Below are 19,850 nucleotides of genomic sequence, written 5' to 3'. Positions count from 1 at the left end.
AAGATTTTCAAAAAGACGAAACGCAGTCTCAGAATAAAAAACAAATACAATACAGCAACTTCAAAGACTCAAAAAAAAAGAATAACCCGATGGAAGACCAAATACATTTTTCTGACTCAGAAGCTACAACACCATCATCAATTAAAAGAAAACGCAGAATAAAGAAATCATAAAACAATGCCTAAAGTGATAAAACAAAAAAGCATAAGAAGCAAGTAAGATTTAAAAAAAAAACAATCTTAATTAATTCGTGCATTTTCTGGCAAGCTTTTCGTAAAGCTACCAACAATGACCTACCAAAGCGATCTCGGTCGGGCATGGAAGAAACAACAGTTCTTAAGGGGACTCATGACCGGGAGCAAAGAATGTAAACGCCTCCTTCCACCGATTGTGACACAAGACGGCATCAATTGCGAATTGATGTCTGACAATAAGAGCTAGTTCCAGGGCACTCTGGCAGTACTCATTCAGAGTTAGCGCACAGTTCATTGTGAGCAGGAGTTGTAAAGATTTGGGCTGGTTATTCTCTGCACTCACGTGCAGAGCAGTATTCTGAATTAGTTAGTGTCAAAAGTTGCAGAAATAGTTATAAACACCATGAAAAATTACATAAATCTAAAAGAACAATACTGTGGAAAAAAAAGGAATTAACAACAGAACTTTTTCCCCCTTTTTTTAATAACTTTTGAAAAATTTTAAGTTGTTCATTGCCAATCGTGTAATGCCATGAAATACATATTGCAATACTATTTTAAATAAGATTTTCTTTTCAATGTATTTTGTGTTTAATTTATTCAAAGTCGGTTTTTCCGGAATGATTGTGCTGCTTTAATGTTTCTCGAAGTGTGATACTGGAAACTGAACCCGATGAAACTTTTGCTAACCTTTTCAAAGTCAGTCATGTCTATGAGTGTGTTGCGGGTGGTGCGGAGTAGGCGGATGATCTCAGTGTGTCCCCCCATTGCTGCATAGTGCAGCACAGTTTACCCCTTCTGGGCACTAAAAACGCCAAAACGAGCTTTGGGAAAAAAGCACCTAGAGAAGTATATCAAAGTTAAGTGTTTTCGTTTGAAAGCTGAGTCATCACTTTGGATATAAAATATTTGGTAATAGACAGTGGCGTGCGCAGAAGTTTTTCTAGGGGGCTGTTTTTCGGAAAACATTTCAAAACTACCCCCCCCCCCTCCCTCGTGGAACCTGATCTAAACTACATTTTATGATTGGATAAATTAGATATTTTACCACTGTAAAGTATTTAATATTAACCAATCATGATCCATCTAACTAACAACCCACTTATTTGTAAGTGCTGAAATTACTTGTAATTTCAGCACCAGAGAGATTTGAATTTAACTTAGAAATTAGTTGACTCTCCAAGAAGACTTCAGCAGCCGCAATAAACCAGTATACCCTAGATCTATTGAGCCTAGCAGAGACTAGTTAAACAACCTGAGACTAGATGGTATAAGAGTAAGATTAGGATCGGTATTAGACTAAGAAGTTGCACGAATCTATCCGGCCGAAAATAAGATAGCGTGACGAGCAGACGGTGTACCCTATCCGAAATTACTCTATGAGTTATACACTTCGGTCCTAACTCATCTGGTGCGACCATAAGTCTCGAACAAGACCTTAATAGCTTAGAATTAACCAAAAATAGATTAGAATTTAGACAAAACATTTTAAAAATGTTACACGACGATAATTTAATCGAAATGTCTCTACGACTCAATAGATCAAAGCCAATATTCCGAACGATAAGAGAACTACCCGGAATTGCAAGAAGACCTCGAACCAGAGACGACATACGAACAAGTAGAAACTTACCATATAGTTATATGATAGTTCGGCAAAAGCCAACACAAACTTTTGTATTTAGAATACTACTAGCAATGAATTTAGATTTTCATTTGCAAACATAAAATCTTGAAGTCAATCTTCAAAATCATTTCAGGCGCCAAACAAAATTATTAATATACAATAACGATTGATAAAAAGATCTCAGATCGTTTTCCTAAATTCTGCAGTAATATACAAAACATGTTTGAAAAATATTTATTGAAAAATCAAAATAAAAATTAGTAGCATGACAATAAATGGTTAAGTAATCATAAATCATCCTGTTGTTCCAGCTTCATCACCTAAACATAACAGCATTCATAAGCTCACTAATATCATAAAAACACTAAATTTTTTCTCTACACAAATTTAAATTATTTTAAACTTAAATTCACTTAAATTTAAAACAAGATCATCAAGGCTCATCCTTGGATCTTAAATTATTTTCTACTTAATTACATTTAAAACTTGATCATCAAGGCCTATCCTTGGATCAAAAAGAACAATTTTGTTCTCCCCCACCCACTTAGCTAGTGTCTAACGACCTCAAACGTCGATTCACTATCCAACCCTTTCTAAAAACCCAGGACTAACAGAAATTTTTGAATAAAACTAATCATTCAAATTAGGATAAACAGTGAAGAACTTCGGTTATTCATCCTTCACTTGATCCCCCCTCTTACCAGACCCAGGATAAATCTTAGACTTAGTAAGTTTAAAATAGTATCTAACGAACTACTCGCGTTTTAATTATACCTGAACCTTGTGGATCGATTTACTATTCTCCAACCCTGAACACAATCACTACCCTTAAGTAAGATTAAGTAAGTTAACACCTTAGCTTATACTAGCCACGAGAAAGTAAAAAATCATTCTTCGGAATCGAGATACTTTTCTCTCCAACCCTGAACAAATAGACCCAGGGTAGGCTAACCAAAAAATCGTAAGGACTAACAGTCTAAGAAAATAGAAATCATTTAACAACCTTTTGCATCCGTCATCCTAAACCTTATGTCATTTAAAAACCTAGGAAATAAACAAACAATCGTTTTACACAATTGTGAAATAGATAACAAAAAATACGATCTTGTTATCACACCTCATACACAAACAGTTGGATATATCAGAACAAAACGACAAACATTAAAAAGAAAAATAATAACCAAACAAAGACAAATAACACGAAAAAGATTTTCCAAAAACCGAAACGCATTTTCAGAATCAGAAACCAGCAGTTTAGACGAACTTTATAAATTAAAAGAATCTATAGATAAAAATTGCCCCATTCACGATCAATTATATTTTTCCGACTCAGAAACAACTTCAAATTCATCAAAAAGAGGAAAAAGAAGAATAAAAAAACAATATAAATACAAACCAGTACATTTATACAATTGGAATCAACCAATTAGACACATCGATAGTTACATATTAACAGTCATCAAACGAAAAAATGAGCTCAACACTCACCCCAGGTGAAGAAAGTCCAGATGATGATGATATCTTCCCCTTTATCGTAGATGCAACCACAGATAGAGGACAGCACATATTTTGCAAAAATTTACTCTTAAATTTGTTTGAACCCGGAATCAGTCCATGTAAAACAGAGTTCCCAGATGTAAAAATCAAAAGACAAATTATCGATCACTATTTGAAAGATATATGCAACTTAACACAACAATACGGAATCTACTCCATACAATTCAGCTCACCAAACCAGAATCACAGCAAATATGTAATTCAAACAGACGACCTTGATTTAGAATTCTCAAAAGTATTCTCAGAATATATAAAAAGCATACAATATCATAACTCACAAAGAGCAAACTCACATAACTCACATATTCACCAATGAAGTTTTTGCAATAATATATACTTATATCTCGATATTAGAAAACGAAATCCCAATCTTAAATGTCTCACCGACAGAAACATCTAAACATATAAGAGTACGACATGAAATCACACTACTCTCTAGTTTTTTAAATATAATTAAAGAAAATTTCACTAAAGATGATGTTTCACAACATACAAAACATGACTTACAAAAATTCTTGGCATGGTTTATAATAGATTATTTCACACATAATCTAGATTTAATTTCACAAGCAAGAAAAAATTTTAGACCTCAAAACTCAAACGACGATACTGCCATCACAGAACAGTCAGACTATGTTTAGGACCCCGAATGGTCTCATCCCGCATTCATAAACTTCCCACAATCAATCTCAAGTCAAGCAATAAGTACGATATCTTATGTAAGAGATTATGTAAGAGTAATACCATTAACCATTGATGCAACACCATTAAACTATAATACATTTTTACCTGATATGCAAAATAATAGTTTAAACTCCACAATCATACACAATGAAAACCTCAATGGAACTAAAAATCTCACCCAGCAAGATATCCAGACACCATCACACTTCATAAATGAAGAAATCGTACACACAACAACTACACAACAAAGCATTTCACCGATACGTCCAAATTTAACAACACCAAGAAATACAAACCCTTCAAAAACACAGGTAACCTTACAATCAACCGTTAAACCTTCGGTTGCCCCAAAATATTCAAACATGGATTATCAGACATACAGACCCATGACAATACCGTCAAAAACACGTAAAACGTTCACAAGAAATTTTGCAGAACATAATTATAATTACACACATCCATCAAAAACAAATTATCCCCCACGAAAAAATTTTAATAATTACACAAGATCTCGAAACTGGGATAACCCAATAGCACAAACTAATTCAGTAAATTTTCAAACAAATTCACATCCTTCACAGGATCGTAGTGAAAACTATCCATTTTTTCAACAAAATAAAAATAAAAAACAAACATCTTATCAAATGGATTACTTATCCTCAGATGATGATTTTTTACAACCAGATATATTTGCACCATATAATCAAGAATATCGTGGACAAGGAGTACAGAAACCACATACAAATCATAGAATTTTTTCCCCACAACCGATAGATACACAAAATCAACAACCAATTCAGCAACAAAACCCAATTAATACACAATATTTTCAACCAATTCAGCCACAAAACCCAATGATCACACACTCGTATCAACCAACTCAAATGCAAAGTGAAATACCACTCCCATATTACCTTCAACAACACGAAATAACAAGAAATCAACTTTCAAATTTTTCTCAAATGCCAAATGCAGCAGAATCATTACAAATGACAATGAATCCATACCTTATGGGTGGATCATCCATAACATCAAATAAACCTTTAATGGTATTCACAGGAACAGACCCTGAATATTCTGTAGAAGACTATTTAAATGCAGTAACAGCAAATTTGATTTTAAATATAGGACCTGAACCAATTAATACGCCACTACATCAAAACTGGATACATCGACGCACAGCGTTGATACAAACAACTTTAGACGGCGCAGCCCAAAAATGGTTTTCAGTATTGCCTCTAGAAATAAAATCAAATTGGAAGAGATTTACACAAGAATTTTCAAAAATGTTTGACTCCGAAAGAAACAAACAACAACAAAGAGTTTTATTTAATGAAATTCGCAGATTACCAAATGAAACCATCAAACAATTAGCAGTACGCATCGAAACACTAGTTCGAAAAGCATATTCATTAAATACACACGACTATAAAAACACAAAAATGACAGAAATCTTAATGATGACCTTAACACCTCAATTAAGGAAAGTAGCAATAAAAAAGAGAGCATCCCATCCCTCCTCAATTCGAGAGCCCGATTTAGATTTCCGAAAACTGGTAGACAAACTAGAACAAGCAGAAATCACAATGAAACTCGAAGAAACAGAAAATCTGAAATTACAATACGTTAACCGAATCGAAACAAATACCACAAGTATCAACAATATACAGGAATCAGATACAGACCTCGTTGAAAAAATCACTGAAATACTCAATATTTACGAAAAACACCCAAACTTTAAAAGCAAACCATCTTTCAAAAAATGGTGTAATTATTGCCGACGATACGGACATAGTATTTCTGAATGTAGACAAAAACAGCAAGACAATCAAAATAAACCTCAAAAATATAAAGAACCAAATAAATCATTCTATCAATACATGAAGAAAGATCAAAATCTACCAAACAAAAATGTATACAGCAACAACAGTTCAGGAAAACCACTACCGAGCAATACCAACTACACGAGAAATCAATCACCACATAACTCAATTTATAGAGGAAGATCGCCAGAACAAAGAAATACACAAAATTCGTCACAAAATCACTACAATAGACAAAATAGTAGAAATAACTACTCCAGATAAAATTCAAATACAAGACGATTTGTTTCTAGATCTAATTCTTAATCAAGAAATAATTACTATCCAAACAATCAATCACGAAATTCATCATACAATAGAAATAGAAACTACTCCAATAATCGGAATAGAAGTTATTCAAACAACCGAAACCAGAATTACCCGAACAATCGATCAAGGAATAACTCATATAATAGATCAAACTATAACAGACCAAACAATAATTACCACAACAGATCACGAAATAATTCACAAAATCGACATTCAAGTTATAATAATCGTTATAGAAATTATTCCCAATCACCACACAGGAATAATAACAATTATAATAATTCTAACAATCGCCACAGAAGTAGTACACCTAAACATCAAAGAAATATTAATCAAGTACAATCAAACCCAGAAACAACATCAGACCCTCCAGGTATTGATGATGAATCAAATAAACTGTGAATCATCAGAATCAGAAAGTGATACAGAAAACACTATCTCCATAAATATGATAGCAGTTGAAAATGATTACGAACCTATTATATATGAACAACCTTTTTCATCACATATATATGAAAATCAATTAGAACTCCTTCACAATTATTATATTGAACCCATCCATTCTACACAAACAACACAAGAAACAAACGAAATTAACACTACAAATCAATCCAATGAAAATGACAAGACAAAATGCTTAAATACAAATCACATCTATCAAAACATACAAAAAGAACAACCCAAAGAAAAAATTTGGACAATACCATTTCTTTTAGAAAGTCCAAGAAGCAAAGAATTTCAACCACCAGATCTTGAAATTGATTTTTTAATTGATTCAGGAGCAGAATCAAATATAATAAACATTCCCACATGGAATGAAATAAAAACCTTACACCCAAAGCTAACACCTCTTGAAACCTCCAGTAAACTAGCAACAGCACAAGGATCAACATTGGTAAACTATGGAAAAATTCAATTATTTCTTCTCCCCACAAGAACAATGGAGCAAAATAAAATTTTAACTAAACCATTTAAACCAATATTCCATATCACTGATATTAAACACAATATCATTGGAATACCATTTATCTCTAAATATATACCAACAATCAACATATTAAACAGTAAAATACTAATCAAAGATAAATACACAAAAACAAAAGACACATCCCTAACATTTTTCCAAAGATTAAACAAACAACCACCATTCTTTTCAAAATTTTATCCAATTTATAACCAACAAAGAAAACACCTGAAACCACTATCAGGAAACATATATAATTTTTCAATAAAACAAGTTCACCAATATGATAAAAAACAAAACAAACAACAACTCTATATGTCAGATTTTGAATTCAAACCTATCCATAAATTTTTCAAAATCACAATCTCATCCATAAAATATTTGAAAAACTCGAATTCAGATATTATATCTCTACATGTATACAACAATACACCCTATCAAGTAACATTACCTTTAGGACTTTTAGGCTATTGCGAAACCAACGCTACGATATCACTAATACACGAAAAAGAATATCGCGTAAATAATATACTCCAATTATTAGATATTTGTCAATCCACAATTCTTAGTGAAGAATTATCCATAAATAATATAATAAGTAACGAAAAAAGAAATACGGATTATTTCACAAAAACCCCATATTTCAAACCTACATTCAACATAAGTAACTACGCAGAGAATCAACAGAAATTCTTAACAATGTTTAACTTCCAACATTCACAAATAACACAAGACGAATTTGATAAATTAGCCAAACAGCTAATCAAATATTCATCAGTCTATGCAACATCCAAATTTGATGTTGGCAAGATCAGCTCATCACTACATCTCCCATTAAAACCAGATGCAGTTTTCAAAAAACAAAGAGCAAGTAAAGTACCAATTCACTTACACGATAAAGTGAACAGATTACTCGACATTTTAGAACAATACAACATTATATCACCAGTAAATAAAGAAGAACAACCAAAAGGTAACACATTTATCAACCCTGTTATCATTCTAGCCAAAGGAGAATCATTAAAAATCGTTCTCGACGCTAGATACCTCAACTCACTCATAGATGAATCAAAGTGTAATTGGCCTATTGAACCAATACAAGTTATTTTAACAAAAATAAACGGAAAATACTTTACAACCGCAGATATGAATAGTGCATACAATCAAATGCCATTAGATGAACAATCGCGACGTTTAACACAATTTGTTATTGGAAACCAACAGTATGAATTCAACCGCTTATTCTATGGAATCTCCATAGGACCAGCAGCATTTTCAGCTTTTATGAGCAAAATTTTTCGACCACTAATACTCAAGAAAAAAGCAATCACCTATTTAGACGATGTTTTTATGCAATCACAGACTAAAGAAGAAATGTTCAATGTTTTAGAACAATATCACCAAATACTTCAGAACGAAAATCTGAAGGCCGCCCCTGATAAATCACACTTCTTTCTAACACGAGTAAAATTCTTAGGACATAACATAGAAAGAAAAACAATCACTCCATTAAAATCACGCATTGACGCTATTCAGAGACTCCAACCACCAACAAACAAAAAGAAAATCCAAGAATTCCTTGGAATGTTAAATTTTTTAAGTAAATATGTCTATAAAATGCAATTATACCTAAGACCATTCTATAATATACTTAGACAACAAAATAATTTTGAATGGAATACAGAACATCAAGCACGATTTGAAGAAATTAAAAAACTTCTAACTGAACAAATTTCGAATACAATTCCAGATCCAAATCAACCATTCTACGCAATGTGCGATGCTTCGAACTTTGGCATCGGCGCAGCGTTATTACAATCACATAATGGTACAAACAAAATGAACCTTATATCAGCAAATTCTCGATTATTCACTCAAGCAGAGCTAAGACTCTCAACCCTAATGAGAGAATGTACAGCCATAATCTATACACTTACAGAATATGAATTTCTGATACTTGGATCAAAACATCCAACAGTTCTATTCACAGATCACAAACCAATCATTTTTCTCTTCACACAAAAATCCAACCCAAATCACCGAGTTTACAGATTTCAATTAATTCTAATGAAATTTCCAAACTTACATATAGTTTGGACAGCAGGAAAAAATCTTGCATTACCAGACACTTTAAGTTTAAATACACCACCTGAATTACTTACACGTAAAACTACAGTTGAAATACCTAAAAATATAAAATTCTACCTTGCAAAAAACGAAACATCACCCCGACTAGAATGCAAATATGCAGTAAAAACTGACGTTGAAAAATCACAGATAAATAATCTACAACACTTTCCACTTTATTTAGATTGTCAAAATAACCACTACGAAGTTGATCTACTTGGAACATCAACTTTTAAACCAATTCCATACTCACAATGGATAAAAAATAACACCCAACAAAAAAGAGTAAAACAACACTCGCATAAAAAAGACCTTTTTCCACTAATTGAAAAAGAAAACCTAACTGATAAAATAAATTTATCAGGACCACAAACAAACGATTCAAAATACACAATAAATCAAGTTTTTGACCTCCATGACCCACTTGATACAATACCTTTATCTAAATCAGAAATAGAAAACATTTTTCTCCCCCCAACAGAAACAATTACAATTTCAACATTGAAACAATACCAAAATCTTGACCCAGTAATTAGACAACTAAAATCATGGCACAAATATAAAACTAAACCCGTCAAGGCAGATACAACAATTTTAGGAAATAAAACACTCCTCCGATATTTTCGAAAATTTAATAGTACAGCAATTAATGAAAACACAGACCTTCTAGAATACAAATTAAATGAATCTATAGTTCCCTGTCTCCCTCTAAGTATGATTCTTATAGCTTTTAATATTTCACATACACAAAACATTAAAGGACACTCTGGATCAGAGAAAACATTTTCAAATTTCATACAAAACTTTTATTTCCCAAATGCACCAATTTGGATAAAAGTACTATGCAATGACTGTATAGTATGCCAACTAAATAAACCTTACCCAAATCAAAAACAAATAGCACAAAAACAAGATTTTAAAGGACAAAGTTTGTACTTTAACCACCGTATCTCCTTTGATACAAAAGGACCAATTTCACCCTCATCCGAAGGAAACTCCTACATTATGGTAATTGTTGACGCATTTACACATTATGTAGCACTTAACCCAGTACCACATTGTAACGCTTATTACGCTTACACAACGCTTTATGAACACTGGATAGCCAAATTTGGACTACCAGAAATTCTAGTTACAGATAACGGTACAGAATTCATAAATAATGAAATTATCACACTATGTCATCTATATAACATCAAACACAAACCACGTACATCTCACGCACCTTGGACAAACGGCTTAGTCGAAGGTATGAACCGTTCACTACAAGAATATCTTAGATGTATCATCAATGGAAATGATACAAGATATACTGAATGGTCAGCAGATGTAAAATTATTTCCCCTAGCATATATTTCACAAATCACGACAACTCTAGGAATATCACCATATGAAATGGTTTTTAACCAAAAGCCACGCAAACCAATAATGTTTACAGCAAACTCTCATAAAAACGCACAAGGTTATTGTCAACCAAATAAAGACTCAATTTGTTATAACCTACCTTTACATACACACGATGAAGATCATTTTCATCACCCAAAAATTCTTAAATTAGCCTCCGGTACACACACCGAATGGATTTTAAACAGAGATAAAAACACAATGAAATTTACCAAAAAGTAACGAAAAAGTTGTTACAAAGGCAAAACATTAATGAACAAATAAATTCACGCTTTACACAAGCCTCCGATTTAAAAATTGGAACATTTGTATTAATACCCAATTTTAATACTCAAAAAGGAATTTCAAAAAAATTACAACCCCTTCGTAAAGGACCATACCAAATAATTGCAAAACCCACTGATGTCACATATAAAATCACCGACTCAGACAAAAAAGAAATCGTTCAACACCGAAATAACCTATTACCTTATTATCCAAAAGAATACGCACTCCGCGAACTAACTCAATTATATTCTTTTACAGGAAAAGTTATTCAAAATAACCCACATACGGAAAATACAACAAAGGAACAAAAAGATTTTCACCTCAAAAACCAAATAACAAAATCAACCACCACAAAAAACAATACAAAAAATCTAGATCAAAATACATCTCAAAAAGAAAGAAAAAATAGAAAAATGACAGAACAAATAATACCCCAAGAACAAATCGACAAATCAGAACATAGAGAGTCTTCACGACTTAGAAATCAACCACGTAAAAATTATAAATTATTCATCCCACAATCTAAAATATTAAAGAAAGTCGAATTCCAAAAACAACTTTAATTTTGTATTTCACAATCTTAGACCTTTGAAACATTTTGAATTTTCATTTTTCAAAATAACATGCTGACAAACACGCAGCGATTCTAGTTCATAATTAGCCAATAGGATTCATCCAATCCGTCACCTTCTCTAACTCTAACACAAACCAACTAGACGAACGATATTAAACTCCAGGCATATCTATAACTATAACTTTACGACCTCCAGGTCAAAAATAAGCAAACCACTCCAACTTGACAACTAAAATAAATATCACCATAATATCATAACCCTCCCTTATCTAATAACGCAAAGATCAACAATATTTTCCCAACTCAGACCTCAAAAACCCCCCAAACAAAAATGTTAAATTAGCCTAAAGAAAAAGTACGACCATATTAATTTAGCCTAAAGTACAAAAATCTCAAAAATACCCCCAGATCACCTGACAAATAAAAATAAAGTAAAAGAAGACCTCCCGAACACCATAAAATTCGCCCCAAACAACTTTTCACAAAACTCAACCCACTTGTCAAAAAATCAAGAAATAATTCGACCACACTTGAAAATTGCCCCAAACAACAAAAAATATTCGACCAAGAAGCCATTTCTTAATTGCTCTTCTCTCGATCAGTCAACACAATTTTCAACATTTTCATAAACTTTTTAACAATACTTAAACTTTTATTCATATTTCTCTTTGATACTTTTGAAGCTTTTATAATAATTTTAATCATTTTTTGCAATATTTTTTCAATATTCTACTCCCTATTTGAAATATATCTCCAACTTTCCCAAGTCATTGACTATATTCACAGGTACGAAAACCCAAAATTTATTTATATGATACGAACCATTTTTAGTAGAACAGATATTTTTTTACTATTTGTAATTTTTATAACATTTTTATCATCTCTAATATTGACAATATGCAAATGTATAAAGAAGGCAATCATAACATTCGCCTTAGCAACAATCCTTTTAATTCTTTTTCTTGAAGAATACTACAAAAAACATAAATTTTTTCACTAAAAGAAATCAATCAAAAAACCCTCAAAAATTGCTAACCAACAATCACACAGTCAGTCTTCACCGACAACATCCCAAGAAAACCCGACAATACCTACAACTACCCAAAACCCCCAAACATCTACACGAATTTCTTTCCAAGATAACCCATATACCTTTGAAGAACGACATGCTCGTTTATCAGAACCACTAGAACCAGTTCAACGACAAGCACCTCTAAGCGAACCAACATATAACTTATACCCAACACTACCACAAGAATTAAGTAGAATAAGAAATCCTAGTCAAAACCAAAATACAGTCGAAATAAATAGACAAATTATACATCCTCGACGAAACAGAAATTTTCAAACTCCCCGAGTTCATTTTGATATACCTCAATCCCCATCACAAAACACTCCAGAAAACCCCTTGGTATATTACCAGAAACCCCTACGCTTCTTTCACAACGTAGCACCTCAAGCCTACCATCAGATTACTTAGGTTCAACACCAACATCTGAACAAATACGTGAAAATCCTTTTAACCCCCCAAACCAAGCATCACGACTACCATATTGGACAACACATTCATTCACACAAGGTGAACTAAATTTAGTAAATGATCCAATAGATATTTCTACGGATACAACAACATCCTCATCACTACCAGAAACATTATCACTACCATCAACACCATCAATAAGCCAGATTTCACCACCACCTTTTAACTTAAATTTCCCAAATAACCTCGACGCTAGATATCGAGAACAATCATCAACAAATATTCCTTTAAGACTAGACTGGAATACATTCACAGCACCTCCACCATTATTTGGACAACACCTAGAAAGTAACCGACTCCACAATTGGGCACTAAAAAGACTACAGTATAGACAAGACATTCACGAAGACATTCGTGCTCATAACATCCAAATACTCCAACAAAATAGTCTACAATTAAAATTTGAAATCACGGTTAAATTAAACAACATTACTCAACATCCCTATCCATTAAATCCACCAAATATAACAGCTCAATCCCTACCACCACCATTTATAACAACTGAAGTAATATACAAATACGACAGATATACCAAAAAGACAATTGGTTACATCACATTTTATAACCCATACTCAGGATTGTCATACACATGTATATTCTAAAAATTTTAATTTTTCGCCAACTCCTTTTTCTAATAACCTCAAATGAAAACATAAACCCTTCCCCCCGCACAGGACCCCAAGATTTATTAGTAACACATTACGATTGTGAAGAAAACGAACAAAAAACACTACACAAATATGCAATAAATCAAGTATCACAATGCGAAACAGAACCACAAGCCATAGAAACTACAAATGTAATCGCAACACTTTACTCAAAAGCCCGAGCAACAACAGTTATAGGATATAAATTCACAGCAACATTTTCTGAAAAGAAAGTACATTGTTCACAAGTCTCAAACGGAAATAAAAACCGACTTGACCATGAATCATTCTACCAGAGTAATATAGAACGACTTTTACATCTCAATCCCGAAGATTGTAAAAACGAGTTACTCAGACTAAATATCACAAGAAAAAAAAACACAGATAGAAAACTAGTATATTTCCAAGTTTTTGCAGATTCTGTACATCAAGCAGAACTTGAAAGATATCAAGGACATGTAAAATTAAATGAAAAATACCCATACAACGGCGCACACGGAAGATTAATTATGATATACACGATAAACACTGGATACCACACATTGGTATAAATAACCCATCAAACTGCAAAGCAGACACAAAAAATAAAGGATATCAAGAAATCATGTTTTTTGATTGGAAAATACAACTCGAAAAAATACAACTCACACGCGATTTATCAGACAACACAATGATCTATCAAGGAATTCGATTACCTTGTAAAAACGATCAAGGCTATTGTGACCCTACAACACGAACACAAGCAACAATTGTTTGGTTCCCCGAAGACACATGTACAACATTTCAATTCCATCAATTCCATATGAACAAGTCCATCCATCACGAAAACTAAGTTCTAATTTTAGAAACATAGACAATATAGAAAATAAATTGACACGTTTTCAAATATATCAAGAAACAGAACTTGCATGTAAATACAGAAATCCACTTCACAAAACACAATACTCGGAGATATTAGTTGAATACGAAAAAGGATTCGACATGACCACTGGAAAAGTAAAAATCGACCCATATGCAACAGGTCATCCTCTAAACGAAGGAACATCATACATACCAGTTCATTTTCAAAAAAATACAGGTCAACCTGGTGGACATTTAAAGCCCCAAGACGATCGAAGTACACGTTTACAAGAACTATCACTAATGAATAGTACATATTTCGGTAATATCCACTATGATGTTCACTATATATGAAACTAGACTACACGATTAGCCGAATTTTTCAAGAAATGTCACTCTCCGAATTAGAAACACTACACCAACTATGCGAAGTAGAAAGAACACAAATATTACAATCACTTGCACTAGCAGTATTAAAAATACCCTACGCAGGATATTTACTATCAGGAAATAGATCAAATTTTTTAGACTACGAAGGAAACATTTTATGGTTTTATACTTGACCGAAAAAAAAAGTATCACCACTATACGTTTTTGAAGACAAACGATGCTATAAAAGAATCCCTATCTTTTATAAGAATAAAGTACATTTCGTTGACACACTTTCAAGAAGAACCTATTTCTGGGATACCGCAGTCCCATGTGGATCAGAAAATAGCCATAATGTAGTACAACTAAACCCTGATGAAGATAAATATTACCTTCTCACCCCATATCCCACATTAATGCAATCACTCAAAAAATTTTCACCAGAAAGCATTCGCGCTATCGCTCGAAACCCAAATATAGACTTACAATCAATAGGAATATACTCAAAATCAGATATTCAACATCACATTAGAACACAACAATTCCAAGAATTATTAACACAAATGGACACAATACAAAGACAATCAATTGACCAAAACTTACGCAAACTTGCCGAAACCGCAGGATTTGCAGACATCTATACGCAAGACTATAGCGGATATTTTAAAGACATTAAAGATTATATATATCTAAACGGTGAAAAATACCGTCCCCAAGATATATCGCCTATCAATATTTTTAGCTTTGTTACACTCAAGAATGAAAAAATCTCAGTTTTATACTCCACATCACAACTCAATAACCCGAATATTGAAACCCCCGATGAATTTGCCGACTCTGAACCATCTCCATCCAATAATTTTCACACCAACCCCTCAATTTTTTCCCAACCCCCTTTTCAACCAATGACACCAAATAACCCTGTCCCCACCAATTCTACACCCTCTTATGCTTCCCAAGTCACTCCAACCTATTCTTCATATCATTCAGACCGATCATCCAATTCTCCAGATACCCCCCAAATCTCCCCAGAACTAGATAATTTTATTACATTACAACAACAACCCTACCACCTTGACACCCCCACCATAAACCAAATTTCATCCACAATAGATTCATCCAACCCTCCTACCCCTACACCCTCTTCAATTTATACCGAATCATTAGCACCATCATCCACATCTACTGAATCTTCACTCAGCACTAATAGAGCTTACCGCACTTTTAAAAGAAAGTTCCCCAATCATCCTTTCCCAGCAAAACCAGGAACAGCCCGTGAATATATAAATCACCCAAATCACACTAATACAAAAGAATTTTTAGCTATCACCTTACCCTCATTTCCACAATACACCTTAAACACCCCTCACGACACTAACGAAACACGTAACTTTGTAGACGAACACGTTTTAATGCCTACCCTTCCTTGGACCTCATATTATCATTTTGCTAATCCCCTTTGCTTACCTTTATCTAACACTCACATCGATATAGAACGAAATAAGGACATACTATATCGACTCACTACACCACTAACACCTAGACAATTTACTTACATAGGATATAAAAAATCACTAAAAACATACACTGCACCCCGAGCTAATGAATATACGCTAGAATATTACGATCATAACATCATCAGAACTAACCAAGATCAATTCTTAGACGACGACCGCTTCGCTAACCCACAAATCACAGAAAAATTTTTCATTAAAACACCATATGTATTTACACTCAATATATTTGATCGCAAATTTGACCACATCATCTCAGAAGCACTAACAGACACGCAAGCCTACGAAAGTTTTAAAGAACGCTTCCAAATATTTTCACAAACCTTTCATTTCCTTCCACCACATGAAAGAGATCTGCACTGCTCACACGATATTATGTTGCGCACTAAACAAACTCACACATATACATATTATCGTTTTATCCAAAATCACTTCGACCTACACACTCCCTCCAGACAACCACATCACTGTTTTCAATTCATCAATTCCAAATACACCTCACCATTCTTTCTTAACTTCACATATTGCATTAAAGATACTAATCTTCATGGTATTATTCGAAATTATGATCCCATAACCCAAATGTATATTTTTTGTCCCATCACCAAGACCTTCAACGCAGAAGAATCCCGACCCTTCCTTCTCCCACACGAATTTGTTCAACCTATAGAAATCCCCATTTTAGAATTCATCCACAACACTAAATTCAATCACAAATTATATAATCTAATCCAAAACACACCTTATGAGTTTGCAGTTGGCACTGAAGAACTAACCACCATTAAAGCACTTCAATTGCTTTGGCCACTGCTTCAAACTAAAAATATCATCCGCATCTTAGCTAAATTACTAACAACTTCAGATCTCATCCACGACATCTTCCCCCACGGTTTCTTCCCCGACGACTAACAGGTAAATATGAATTATACATATTATTAACTAATTAAAATTAAAATTAGAAACTAACCATTCTTTATTCATGTCTTCTTTAGAATTTTAGCCTTCATCCAACAATCATCTGAAAAATTCACAAAAGAAAATAAAAATTGAAAACTTCTTCAAACTGTTTAAAACTCTATTAATTTTTTGCACCAAACAAATCACTAAAAATAATACCAATGCAGTAATTTAATTTATAAATTTTTTCCCAAATGCAGTAAATCTAATAATGATGAAAATTTGTAACTTAATTTTCCCCAACAACTAGCAGTAAATTTGCATTTCTATGTAATAAATTGATAAAACGAAAATGCAGTACTAACCTTTTGATATTTCCATTCATTCGCACAAAGATTCTATCCACACTCGCACAGCTCGCCCACGAAGAATTGTTTAAAATAATGAATTTCAGTTTCAAGCTTTCACACTCAACAACTCTAACACACGATAACAAGTTTCAAACTTTCCTTTAACCCGGTTGGAAAGGAATTATATACTAAACAACACTAACCAACGCAGCTTACTAAACACCACAAATCATAGAATAACAGCATGACTAAGAAAAGGAAACCAACGGTACCCAAACCGGATTAACCCAGTTTAAAACTGGATAATTTATTCTTTTGAAGACTATTATAAAGTCTAAGAAAGAAATAATAAAACACAAAAAAGTCGAAAGACAAACCCATACCAAAAACAATTTGATTTTTGAAAAAAGGACACAACCAACAAAACATAAGAAAAACCACAACAAACCCAACATAAAACGTTGTCACATAACAGGACCTCTCACAAAAACCGCATGCAATCATACTCCCACTCCTGGCCTAACCCACCAGAAGAGGACGTCCTGAGCATGCTCTATAGCCGGCCTAACCCACCGTGCTACATCCACGCTTTGTGACCACACTCCTATTTTTAATAAGAGCTACTCAAGGGTGAGTAACTCTTCAAAATAACTGAACTAAAACAAAAAGCTTTTGTGAAAACAACTAACCAAAATCATAACTAAAACATTAAACTAATAAAAATTTTATAAAATGTAAATTATATCTTGCAGTATAAAGATCAGCATACAACACCAAAGACGAACATCCAAAGACAAGATGACCCCACTACACTCGAAAAAGAATGGCCAACCTCAATCAATATGCCGCCCACAATCACAACTCAAAGGATTTAGAGTACGACTTGACTTCGCAGAAAAGGACTTCATTGAACTAGAACAATGACCACCTCGATGTTCAAGTATACGTACAGATCCGAGTAACCAGGCATCCCCTCCACACACAATCTCCACGCCATTCCCAGACAGGGTCAAACACAAAAGAAGTTCTCTACATGAAACGGAAAAACCTGTCATAGCCAACCATTCTGAAATCAGATTTGAGTTTGTTGCGAAAACCCAGTCGTTGTCTTGAGAAGACACAACGATTGAATCTGGGACTTCTCTAATAAGAAAACCCAGAAGAAATAAGATGTTCGCCAAATACCAACGTCCATCATCCATCCTTTGAATTGCAGAAAGACTATTCTAAAAAACTCTGTAAAACCCGGATGGGTGGAACCTGATCTAAACTACATTTTATGATTGGATAAATTAGATATTTTACCACTGAAAAGCATTTAATATTAACCAATCATGATCCATCTAACTAACAACCCACTTATTTGTAAGTGCTGAAATTACTTGTAATTTCAGCACCAGAGAGATTTGAATTTAACTTAGAAATTAGTTGACTCTCCAAGAAGGCTTCAGCAGCCGCAATAAACCAGTATACCCTAGATCTATTGAGCCTAGCAGAGACTAGTTAAACAACCTGAGACTAGATAGTATAAGAGTAAGATTAGGATCGGTATTAGCCTAAGAAGTTGCACGAATCTATCCGGCCGAAAATAAGATAGCGTGACGAGCAGACGGTGTACCCTATCCGAAATTACTCTATGAGTTATACACTTCGGTCCTAACTCACTATTATTTGATTTTTTGGATAACTGTTTTTGAATTTTTTGTGTTTCAAATATTTTTTGTTTTTTTTTTTATTTTTCTGCCCAATTACGTAATAGGACTCCAAATTACTTCAACTAACTTTTTCAAAATATTTTTAGACTTTTAAATTGGATAAAATTTCTACAAAATGCTTCAAGAATGAATTTTGTAAACTTTTACTTTTGCAAAGTTTCAAGAAAGTTTTCTCATTACAGTTGCAACATGAAGGTACCAATCAGAATCTAGATTTTATTATTTTTTTTAATCTGCAAGAGATTGAGCTTGCCTCCTCATGGTTTATCATTTCAAGCAATGTAAAAAGCATGCTCGTAAAAATCATGTACAAAGCATGCTTGGAACTGTAAATTTTTTGTGTTCAGAGTTCCAACCAGAACATGTGTCTCCTTAGTAGGTTTTGTTACCATTGGTACCTCGATTATTCTAAGTAAATCTATATTAATATGTGTCTTAATGTTCTTAT

The sequence above is a fragment of the Symsagittifera roscoffensis genome, chromosome 2, assembly GCF_963678635.1.
Source record: "Symsagittifera roscoffensis chromosome 2, txSymRosc1.1, whole genome shotgun sequence".
Classification (NCBI taxonomy): domain Eukaryota; kingdom Metazoa; phylum Xenacoelomorpha; order Acoela; family Convolutidae; genus Symsagittifera; species Symsagittifera roscoffensis.
This window is presented reverse-complemented; position numbering follows the sequence as displayed.